A 12,334-nucleotide genomic window follows, 5' to 3' on the forward strand; every position below is an offset into this window, starting at 1 on the left:
TCTCATCCGCAGATATATATCTACCCTTATCTATTGTCTGAGTCTCAAACAGTGCTGCTAGGTAGGCTCTGAAATTGCCAGTTTGGCATAAGAAAAGCTGATTTAAGATTCGCTTTAACCTCCCACTACTCCTTTGATTTTCTCACTACTCTGTTTTCTCCACACAGGCTTCCTAGGTACTTGTTCTGTCTCTTGCCATTTCAAGACTGGACTACTGCTACTCACTGCTGGCAGGTCTACATATAAACACAATCTGTCCTCTGCAAATGATCCAAAATGCAGCTGCATGACTTTTTTTCAACCTGCCTAAATTCTCAATGGTTCGATTGGCGGGTTCGATTCCCGCCTCCGCCTTGTGTGTGTGGAGCCTCGGGGGTTTCCTCCTCCCCCGGTCCAAAGACATGCATGGTAGGTTGATTGGCATCTCTGTCCGTACTGTGTGAGTGTGTGTGCCCTGCGATGGCTTGGCACTCTGTCCAGGGTGTATCCTGCCTTGATGCCCGATGACACCTGAGATCGGCACAGGCTCCCCATGACCCGAGAAGTTCGGATAAGCAGTAGAAAATGAACGAATGGTGGGTCTTGTTGTGGTTTGTTAATTGACTTGGCAAGTGTAAAACCTTTCCATTTTGTCCCTTTTTTGTATTGGCGTGTGTTTTGGATCATTGTCTTACTGCCTAATGAAATTGGATGCATTTATCTGAAGAGTAATAGTAGATTAATGGTCTGGTCTGTTTTTTTTTTCAAAGGGGTGGTTGTCATTAATAATATAAAATGAAGATGTTATATGAATATATTTAAATCAAATCTGTGACTTAACTATGATAATCTGGTTTATGTAGAATGCTTTTTTTAGTGATTACTAGTGCTGTATTGCCAGTTACTACTAAAAATTGAGTAGCCACATTGGCTGGTGAATGAAAAATTTATACTCATAAAATACTAATAAAATAGTTTAAGTGGTGTTTGTTGTTAGCATTTTTTCAAATCTGTGTCACTGGACAGTAAATAATGTCAATAATTTGCATTAATAATGTGCTTTCTACAATTTGAAGTGAAGTAGAATTGTGCAACCAGTAGCTCTAGTAACTAGTGACTTATAGGTCAGTTCATTATAGACTTAACACTAATTCATTCTTCCCAAACTCTTCAAATGTTCACTGATAAAGATCAGAGCACAAAGCTGAATGAGGCAATGGCAGATCAAAGATGGCATGATATTCTCCAAGTGGTTTTATCCACAGCAATCCCATGGGTTATAGGGCTGTCCATGCAGATTCATCCCCATCAGAGTGCACCGCTAGCAACAAGACTCCAACAGCGCCTTTAAAAGTAGCTTCTCAAAGCACTTGACATAAAAAATTAAATTAAAAGACACATAATATTACAGACACCAAAACTAACCATACAAAAAATAAAAAACAAACAAAGAAGTCACATAAAAGCTACCTTAAAAAAGTATGTTTTAAGATGGATTTAAGAACACCCAGGGATTCTGCCTTCCTAATCTCTGAGGGCAGGGAATTCCACAATTTGGGAGCCAAGGAAGAAAAATCCCGATCACCCATAGTTCTTAGCCATGTTGTTTGAACAGTCATAAGACCAGCTTCAGAAGAGCGTAAAGCACTTGTAGGTTTGTAGGGGGTTAATAGCTCACACAAATAGTGGAGGGCCAAATTGTTCAAGGCCTTAAAAGTGAGCATGAGAATTTTAAAATCAATACGAAAACTGACAGGAAGCCGTTGCAATTTTTCCAGGATAGGTGTTATGTGCTCCCTTGCACTGGTCCTAGTCAGAATTCTAGCAGCTGAATTCTGTACCAACTGTAATTTACTTAGGGTAGCTTTAGGAACTCCAGCCAGCAAAGCATTTTCAGCCACAGAGAAAGTCAACATGGGATGAAACATGTTTCTGAGATGAAAAAATGAAGCTTTGACAGTGTTACGAACATGATGGTCAAATGTTAAATTGGTGTCAAATATCACCCTCAATTTTTTTAGTTTAGTTTGAAATTGTAAAGCTGAGCCATCCAAACTTAAGGATATGGACTCTGCTTTACCCAACTGATGAGGTGAACCAATAAGCATCACTTCAGTCTTGTCACTGTTCAAACAAAGATAATTTTCAGACATCCATTTCTTAATCTCAGTAAAACATTGAGAGGAAAAAGACACAGGCATATTGACATCAGGTTTAGAATCTATATAGATCTGAGTGTCATCGGCATAAAAGTGATAGTTAAGACCAAGTGATCTTAAAAGGCCTAATGGATAAATGTAAATACTAAAAAGTTAGACTAATCACCCATCACAACAAACTGCTTACGGTCAGAAAGGTAGGACTTAAACCACTTTAATGCAGATTCAGAAACCCCAAAGATAGTCTCTATGCAGGTGATCAAAATTGCTGGATCTAAAGTGTAAAAAGCAGCACTAAGATCAAGAAGAATCAATATAGAGAGATGGCCGGAATCCGAAGCCATTAACAAGTCATTAGTGACTTTAACTAATGCCGTTTCGGTGCTGTAGAGTTTACGGAATCCAGACTGAAGTGGTTCAAAGAGATCATTAGTGGAAAGATGAGAAAGTAGTTGAGAAGCCACTGTTTGTTCTAAAATTTTTGGCGAGGAATGGAAGATTAGAAATGGGACGAAAATTATTCGGATTATCAAAGTTCATGTTGTTAGTTTTTGGTACAGGGGTAACAGCAGCAATTCTAAGTCCTGCTGGCACGACAGTCCTGCTGGCACAGAGAGTTATTGATCATTCTCAAAACAACAGGAGAGAGGGAATCAAAACAAGATTTAAAAAGACAAGATGGTATCGGATCAACTCTGGAAGTTGAGGCTTTCAGTTTTGAAAACATATTACATAATTACTGGGAGTCATGAACAGCAAAGTTAGAAAGACAGATACCAGAGAAAGCAGACATGTTTACGGATGAGGAAGCAGAAAAATAAGTGGTAACAATGTGATTACGTATATTATCAATTTTGGTGCTAAAAAACTCCAGAAACATATTACATACTGTAGGTGAGTTGAAGCTGGAACATTAGAGAGGCTGTGATTTTTTAGCAGGTTATTGGTTGAGTGAAATAGTTGTTTAGGGTTTCCCTGATTATTGACAATTATCTGAGAAAAATAAACAGATCTGGCTGACAACATTTCAGCCTTATATTCGAGTAAGCTGTCTTTCCAGGCCTGGTGATGAACTGGTAAACCTGAAATGAGATCTACGCTCCATTTTGCGACACAAAGCCTTCATTGTATGGAAAATCATCATTGTACCAAGGAGCTGAGCGTGCAAAAGAAACAGATCGAGATTTCAAGGGAGCCAGTGTGTCCAGTCCAGACAGGAGAACAGAGTTCAGCACAGAAACGTTATCATCCAGATCATCAGATAGAGAGTCACAACTTTAAGAAGAGTCAATAAAGTCTGAAATATCAGTGGCCTCAATAGATCTCCACTTGCGATAATTAATGATGCGAGAAGAGGTAGTGTTCATGACAGGTAACTTCATTTTAAAAAAGACAGCCCGGTGATCAGACAGACCTATCATAAGTTGACAACTGAGACAGAAATGAACCTTTGGAAATCACAAGGTCTAAAGTGTGGCCTTTGTCATGCGTAGGACAGTCCACGAGTTGGTCTAATTCAAAGCACTCCAGTATAGGCAAAAAGTCTTTAGTAGTTGTGGAGTCTTTTATGTCCATATTGATGTTTAAATCACCCAGGAGAAAAATTCTTTCAAATCTGAGGCAGAGAAAAGACAACATATCTGATAATTCAGATAAAAAGTCTTTATTTGACTTAGAAGGCCTGTAGACTGTAGCCACTGCAGTAGAGAGGGGGCAGAAACACTCAAAACAAGGCACTCAAATGAGTCAAATTTGGGGGCAGCCACCAGATGCATGTTGACCTGTTGATTGTGTAACACAATGATACCCCCACCTCTGCCAGAAAAATGCAGAAGGTCAAATAATCCATAGCCAGCAGGAGTTAGTTGATTAAAAAGAAGACCGTCAGATTATTTGTGCCACGTCTCAGTTAAACAGATAATTTGCAGCTTTTGTTCTAAAATAATGTCAGATAAAATGATAGCTTTGTTGTTGACAGAGCGCACGTTAAACAGTGCTGATTTCAGCAGACACAGAAGAGGAGATGAATCTGATGCAATCTCCCCACGCCTGAGTGCTGATAAATTATTAAAATTAACCCCTGCCTTGAAGAGCGATGTATATAACGCTTAGGTCACAATATTTGTGTGTGTGTGTGTGTGTGTGTGTGTGTGTATATTTATATATTATATATATATATATATTTATATTACAACTTATATATATATATATATATATATATATATATATATATATATATATATATATATATATATATATGTATATATATTCCACGAGTCACGGGGAGAACATGGAGAACATGCAAAGTCCACACACGCAAGGTGGAGGCAGGAATCGAACCCCCAACCCTGGAGGTGTGAGGCAAACGTGCTAAGCACTAAATCACCGTGCCCCTCCACACACACTTTTCTTAAAGAGAAATATACAAATGTATATTTCATACAGAATAAAAAAAGGAATAATACAAAATAAGTAAAAATAACAATCACAATAATAATAATACATATGATAGCATCTGGATTGCTTGTTGGAGCATATTTCATTAAGAAAGGAGTTTATATTTAACATCACATGCCAGTTTCAGCTTCACTTTAAAAATTGCCTTGACAAATTGCCAGGCTTGGTGACTATTCTGGCACAACCTGAATAGAGATAGTCACACATTTCGGCCAAGCACCTGATATGATTGGACTCCCAGGACCATAAAACGTGCTGATGTCAACCTGTCGTTCAACGGAAATGTTCAACCTCGCCATATGACACACAGATTAAGACACACATTATCTTCCAATAACGTCTACAACACATCATTATTACTATAATTAAAGAGTAAATAAATAAAGCAAGAACAAAAGAAATAGAATTGGTACCAAAAGGATGAATGTATAATTTGAATAACTAATTCTGGTCAGCCTCATTGGCAAAGTTTTTGGTGTTGTTGAAATGCACTGCACGTTCATGCTACTGTACAACACACAGTGCAGCTTGAAACCTGGGACTAGAAACTCAAACCCTGGCAAGATTACATCTATTTGAACTTGTGTTTTTAGGCTGTTTGTGACAGTAACACAAACTGGACAAAATGTTTCTTTTCTTGTACAACTCATTATTTTGCTCAATGAATATTACATTCATCATAGTTTATGTGATTGGGGCTGTTAAAGACCAAGGTGAAGTTAGTTGGGAATTCGACAGATATCACTTAGGCTCTGTCAATAAATGATCAAATAACTTATCAAATGAATTATAGTCTGGAGTTCCAAAGTGCTTTACATATGAAACACTGTGTCAATTTAATTTGTTGACTTAATATAATGGAAATGTTGTTTTTACCACAAGTGAAAAAACAACAACGATAGGAACAAATTACGTGAAAAATCACGGCCATGGCAACCGGTCACGGTACTAATGCTTCTTCTTCTCCTTCTCCTTCTTCTTCTTTTTGTTACTAAGAGCTCACCCGTAAAAGCGTTACTGCCATCTACTGGCAAACAAAATCTTGGTTTATTTAAAAAACTTTTTATACATTTTAATTAATTATTACTAACAATAAACTAAATATTCCTTGGCAATGGTAGTGACTCAGAATAGATTCAGAATAGATCAAAGGAAATAGAAAGATAACAGAAAACAAGTTGGGATTTTCAGTACATGAAAACTTACGCAGTTTAATTGTAAAACAGGTCACTGCTTTTTTCTGCTTTTTAAGCCTTAGAGTAGGTACAACCTCTTAATTATATATTTAACATGGGAATGGGAATATTTTTCAGAACAGTCTTAAACCTTAAACACTCTTAAACCTTAACAAAAATCAGTCTAACAATCTGTATTTCAACAATAACAGGAACGTGTTTTATTAGCTTTCTTATTGTTTTTTCTATAGATGGGGAAAAACAGCAGAAAATAGCATAATATCCAGGAATTGACATATAATATGTGTTTATGAACTTGATATTTGATATGATATGATATTTCCCAAAAAAGAGTGATGGAGAACACTTCTCTTGGTTACTCAGAACATTAGCAAGTTTTCAGATCAGATCAGGAGATACTTCGCCACTGCCTTTATACAGCATCTGCAATGTAATATGGCTTGTGCCCAAAGGATGTGGGTAAACAGTGAAAGGACCATGTATGCCTAAACTAATTCACAGGTAGCCTACACAGACAGATTAATAAGCAAGTAAGTAAGTACACATACGGTCATTGTATCAAAATGTATGTACACTCACATCTACACTCACATCTGTACACTCACATCTTTCACCATAGACATAATCTTGCTTCATGCACCACCATAGACCATGAAACTGTGGGCAAGGGACCCTGTGGGCAAAGGACCCTGGCAAGTACATAGATTGGAATATTAAAGAATTAAATTCTGATGTTCTACCCCTGGTTGGAGTCTCATCGCCTGGTGGTCACCCTGCCAGGGATTGATCTGCATGGTCATCCAATGACTCATGGGATTGCTGTGGATGGAGCTGCCTGGAGACTGTCATGCCTTGAACCATTTTTCGTCAGTCAGCTGTATGGTCTGGATTTTATGAGCAGTCATTTGAAGACTTTGGCAGGAAGGAGTGAGTGCTGAGTCCTCAGAGTTTGTAAACTGTTGTAGAAATTATATTATTAACATTTACCTTATTTACTGTCCAGTGTCACCCAAATGAGCATGGGTTCCCTTCTGAGCCTGGTTCCTGTCAAGGTTTATTCCTCATATCATCTCAGAAAGTTTTTTCCTTTTTTTCTTTTGTCACCTCTGACTTGCGTATTAGGGATAGATGTATAGTATTTTAAATTAATATATTTAAATTAATTTTAAACTTAAAATGTATGTATTTATTATTGTATTTAAATGACTTTTTTATTCTTATTTCTATTATGATTCTTATTTCTATTTATTTTTTCATTTCTGATTCTATAGTTCTGTAAAGCTGCTTTGAGACAATGTGAATTGTTAAGAGCGCTATACAAATAAATTGAACTTAAATTTAATTAAAGTCCTTCTCACCTTCCCTTGTGTCTAACCTGGCATACAACTCATTGTATGCTTTCTGTTTGGCCTTGGCCACATCCCTTTTGAATCTGCACTGCAATTCCTTGTGTCCTGTCTATTTTTTCGGTTCTTTCTATGTACCACTTCTTTTTAGCTAGCCTCTTTCTCTGCATGGTGTCCTGTACTTTCTCAATCCGTGCATTTTGCTTGAACTTATTGGAAAAGTGATAGATCTTTTTATTTTTAGACTTACTGAATGTGGTCTGACGATGGACAGCTGTACATCTCTTGCTGAAACACCCTGCTGTAGTTTCCTAGTTATCTGGAAGCTCTTCCTGACCACCAAAATCCAGTCAAAGCTTCTGTCTGAATTCTTCAAAACACCCTTTCCACCACTTGGTCTTCTTTTATATCTTTCCTCTCCTCTTCTTCCTGACCACCAGAGACATCTACACATCACTGTCCGATGCTGTCTGGTTACACTCTCTCCTTCCACCACTTTGCAGTCACTAATCTCTCTCAGATTGCCTTGTCTACATAGAATGCTGTCTACCTGTGTACTCCTACCTCCATTCTTATATGTAACTCTATATGTTCCTCTCTCTTCTGGTAATAAGTGTTACTAATTAAAATAACTACAGCTATTTCTATCCACTTAGCAAGGTCCACCACTATCTGTTCCAGGTTCTTTTCCTTAACACCAAACCTGCCCATCACCTTTTTCCCCTCACCAACATGCCCGATGAAGTCTGCTCCAATCACTACTCTCTCCCATCTGGGAACACTCTCTATCACCTCATCTAACTCACTCCAGAATCTTTCCTTCTCTTCTAGCTCACAGCCTATTTGTGGAGCATAAACACTGATGACATTCAACATCACCCCTTCAATTTCTGACTTAAAACTGATTACCCCGTCTGACACTCTTTTCACCTCCAAAACATTTTTCACAAATTCATCCCTTAGGATCACATTTCTCTCCCTATTCACATCATAATAAAATGGATTATATCCCCTTCCAATTCTACATTGTGCTCTCTTGCACACACAGTATATCAACCTTTCTTCTCTCCATCTTGTCCGCCAGCTCTCGACCTTTCCCTGACATTGTACCATTAAGAGTCCCTATTCTAAGTCCTGTACTCCTGCCTTTCATCTTCTGTCTCTGTCTATGGACCCTTCTCCCTCCTCTCCTTCCTAGACTACTATCCAGTTGTTAACCCTGGCTTTGACTGATCCCATATGGAATTCACACATGATTCACATGTTTAAATTTGACGGTTTACACCAGATGCCCTTCCTGACGACAACTCTCTCTATTTATCTTGGTTTGGGACTGGCACAAAAGTGGCTAGTTTACAGATTATTTTACAGATTATGTACTGAAGTTATTAAAAAGAAATGCACCTACACTTTCTAGTATTTTTTGACAGCTGTAACCCTCAAACATTTTACCACAACAGGTTTATGTTGAACAACAGGTTTATATTGAAGGGAATCAGTTATTTTGTATAACATGCTGTTAGAACAGTGGTAGATAGTGATTAGACTAATTTTCCTTCAAATTTCGAGTGATGAAGATGAACAATATTTTTTAAGAAAAAATCAAGTGTGTGTGTGTGTGTGTGTGTGTGTGTGTGTGTGTGTGTGACAAATAAAGGATGCCTTTGACTTGAATTTGACTTTCAGATGGGAAATTAAATGTTAAATGTAACTGTCCCATTTTCAAGAGATATTTGTTTTATGTGCACAAACATGAAGTGCACAAGTAGCCAATTTCATTCATTCATTCATTCATTTTCTACCGCTTTATCCGAACTATTCTCGGGTCACGGGGAGCCTGTGCCTATCTCAGGCGTCATCAGGCTTCAAGGCAGGATACACCCTGGATGGAGTGCCAACCTATTGCAGGGCACACACACACTCTCATTCGCTCACACAATCACACACTACAGACAATTTTCCAGAGATGCCAATCAACTTACCACGTATGCCACAATAACATTACAGTAATTAATGTGTGCCCAGTTGCCCTTTGGACCTCAGACAGAAATCATGTAAACCTTGATGCAGTGTTCCATACAGCTGGCATAGCCAAGCTGCCAAATACTTTATAAGTATGATAGTTTTTCAATTTTAGGTAACTTTTCACTGTTACTAATACACATATTCATAATTACCATAAAAATATCTGCAGGGAAACCATATTAATGAATCTTATACTATGTAAAACATTCTGAAAAAGGTAATCCTGCAATGAAAAACACGAAGAGTTTGCACACCATAATTTATTAAGAGAACAATGATTTTGAAAAGAAAGTTGTATCTTCCAGGGAATGGTAAATGCAAATTATAAACAAACAAACAAACAAAAAACAAAAAAACAAAAAAACAAATAAATAAATAAAATGTAATGATTAAAACTCCATAAAACTCACAATTACACAATGCCAAAGGACAGATAATAAAAGTTTTAAAAATCATATTAGAATCTACATCAGTTATAGTCAATCTGCATTCAGAAAGAAAAACACAAATTTCACAAGTATCTCTTTCAAGTGCCCAGAAAACAGACAACAGAAATGACTTAGAAATAAAGCAGCATTACAAAGATTATGTGCAAACATTTAAAACTAAATCTTAAAAAAAAAAAACACACACATTGTGATACAGTGTTCATACTTTGTGAAATTGTAAACAGTCAATCTGGAAATGAGGTCCTGTTGGCTATAAAATTTATGTCTGAGGCTTGGGTTGACAGTGTAACTAGTGTCATTCATGGATGAATAGATGGATGGATGGATGGATGGATGGATGGATGGATGGATGGATGAATGGATATAGATAGATAGACAGACAGACAGGTGAAGCAATAAGCTGTACCTGTGCTATTATGGTAGTGCTAGGAGAAGATGAATCACGTTTATTAGATTTTTTTTATTATTACAGAATATGTAGCATAGTGTTTACATTGGACTTTAAATGGAATAACTGGAAAAAACACTGCTTTGAAAAGGGAAAATTTACCATTTGATTTGTTTTTTAAACAAACAAACAAACAAATAAATAAACAAACAAATAAATGAATTTGTTTGTTTATTTATTTTGTAATATTGATGACCAAGCTGTGTCTCTTTGATGTTCATCCCTGAGGTGTTGGGGGCCATGATTTTGTTTAATTTAAGTTTTACCTGCAACATCACAAACAACTATACTCACAACAGTAAGAAAACCAGTTTTAGTCAATTGTGTAGAGAAAATATTTATTTTCTCTACACATTTTCTCTATGCAGCAGATGACATCTTGGGTATACCCCCCTGTCTTAAAGCAATATTTTTAATATTATATTAATATTATATTTAAAATTATATTAATATATATTAATGTTATAACTGTTGTGCCATCAGACTATTAATTTATTAAAAGGTATACACGTATGTACCATGCAAAATAATAGCAATAATAGTACTTGTCCATATTACAAAAAATGAAAGTGTTATGCATTACAAATTCTTATATTTTTTAATGCAGATAAAAACGGTACTATTTACATGCAATCAGTGAAGCTTTTCATTCAGTATATCTTTATATTACTATAAAAACTCCACTGTTTGCTACTGGCAGTCAATACTATGGGCTTTAACTGGTTTTGTTTCTTTTTTTTTATTTAAACTGACATTAATAAAAAAAAGGATACTAGGGCACACTGAGTTCCAAATAATATACAGTGTTTAAAACGTTTATTCCCTGAATCAAATAAGATGGGGTGCAGCCTTTTCCTGAAGATGATATGCATTTGTATTCATTATATTCTAGACTATGCATGCAAGAATAGTTTTCCATACTCTAAAATGATAACCATGGCCTGTTAAAACCTGTATTTTAAAAATACTGTTCAGTGTACACAGAAGGTGTGGATTGAATCCTGCTGAATGAAACCAAACATTTGAGAGTGCAAGGACTTGCAGGCATGGTGGAAAGATCTCAGCAGAATTCCACCCCAACTACACAAAAAGACAATAAACTACTATTAAATACTAAATATACCAATAGTTATAAATAACTATTTTTCACTATATAAAATGCACAGACATTAACCATTCTAATAAACCCCTTTCATTCTCACATTCTTTGAATTAAACCAGAAATTGTTCTGTACATTGGGCACATACCACCTATACTCAACATATTGAAATTAAATATATGAACATTATATACTCACTGACCATTTTATTAGAGGCACCTGTATATCTGCTCATTTTTGCTATAATCATGCACATACAGAATATGTTGGCAAATGTGATCTCAGTGATTTTGATCATGGCATAGTTTTGGTGACAGGTAGTCTGGTTTGAGTTCACACACTTTACAACTATGGAGAGTAGAAAAATATCTCAAAATGCACATCAAGGAGAAGACTAATGCTGTCAACCAGGAGGGTCCAGAGAAACTGGACAAATGAATATTGGAAAAATATTGCCTCCCAGAAACAGTGTGACACTCATCTGCCTCTAAGACTCGAGAAAAAAGCCTAAAAATATATTTTTTGTGTGTTTACTGCATGTCTGATGAGCTACGGTTTTAGTCAATAATCAGTAACCCTTTTGTCAAAGCTATGAATTTTCATTCACAAGTAACCTTTAAACATTAAACCATTGCACAGCTGAGGTAGCAGAGAATAATTGTGAGTATCTAATAGTCCACTATATTGCAATGCTAGAGTAATGACTACACAGTCACATGCTGTTTCATTGGGAAGAAAATATTAAGATTCACAAGTAGACAGTAAGAGGGGTTTATAATGTATAATAAAAAAAGCAAAAATGTGATAGGTGTGCAAAGAGTACTGGTCAGTACTATTTTGCAAATGAGGTTAAATGAGAAAAGCTTTATTTTTTTACTGTCAATTGTCACTCCCTTGAGTTTGTATACAGTATTTCTATGCCTGTCATTTGTAACAACAGTAATGATCTTTACTCATTTGTTATATACTGCTTTACTTATTTAATAAATACTGCATTTAAAACACTAGAGATGACAAACCTTCTTCCTAGAAACTAAATTGCAGTGCTCTAATGACAAACTAAAAGCTTATTTATATCTTTAGGAACGGTTTGCTTATACCCTGCTGTTTATTCAACTATCAATCATTTATGTATCCTTTGTTTTAATATTGTAAAATTCATTTAAAACTCTTTT

Source organism: Tachysurus fulvidraco, chromosome 1, assembly GCF_022655615.1.
Source record: "Tachysurus fulvidraco isolate hzauxx_2018 chromosome 1, HZAU_PFXX_2.0, whole genome shotgun sequence".
In the NCBI taxonomy this organism is placed as follows: Eukaryota; Metazoa; Chordata; class Actinopteri; order Siluriformes; family Bagridae; genus Tachysurus; species Tachysurus fulvidraco.